Below are 390 nucleotides of genomic sequence, written 5' to 3' on the forward strand. Positions count from 1 at the left end.
TTTTACAAAGCTCATCGGTCTGAAAAGCGAGGTGTGCTCTGATTGGCCAGCTATCCAGTGCGTTGTGATTGGTCGAATACCTCAAGCATGTGACGGAAATGTTACGCCCCTGCCATATTGTGATGCCTTGACGACGAGACAAAAACATTAAAAGCCATTATAAACGAGGAATTTGTTGCATCCAGTGGGGACATAATTACGGATTATAATGACTTATACTGTTTTATTGGGCGTTGCATCGCGCCGCGTAAACCTAAAACCATGTCTGCATTTGTGATCGGAGAAACGACAAACAACAAGCGCTACTCTACACTGCTCAAAACTCACGTTTGAATCATCAGTGGCAAATTCTTTAAATATAAAAAAACGTACTTACAGTCTGTGAGTCAG

At 42.1% G+C, this 390-nt stretch overlaps 1 protein-coding gene across 1 annotated transcript in view; it reads left to right on the forward strand.

Moving 5' to 3' along the window:
* Window positions 1–390, forward strand: part of LOC107671242 (ubiquitin carboxyl-terminal hydrolase 36-like) — a 23,859-nt gene that overhangs the window by 16,833 nt on the left and 6,636 nt on the right. The gene's annotated exons all lie outside the window — the stretch shown is intronic.

The sequence above is a fragment of the Sinocyclocheilus anshuiensis genome, unplaced genomic scaffold (genome assembly GCF_001515605.1).
Source record: "Sinocyclocheilus anshuiensis isolate Anshui unplaced genomic scaffold, SAMN03320099.WGS_v1.1 scaffold2670, whole genome shotgun sequence".
Lineage (NCBI taxonomy): Eukaryota > Metazoa > Chordata > Actinopteri > Cypriniformes > Cyprinidae > Sinocyclocheilus > Sinocyclocheilus anshuiensis.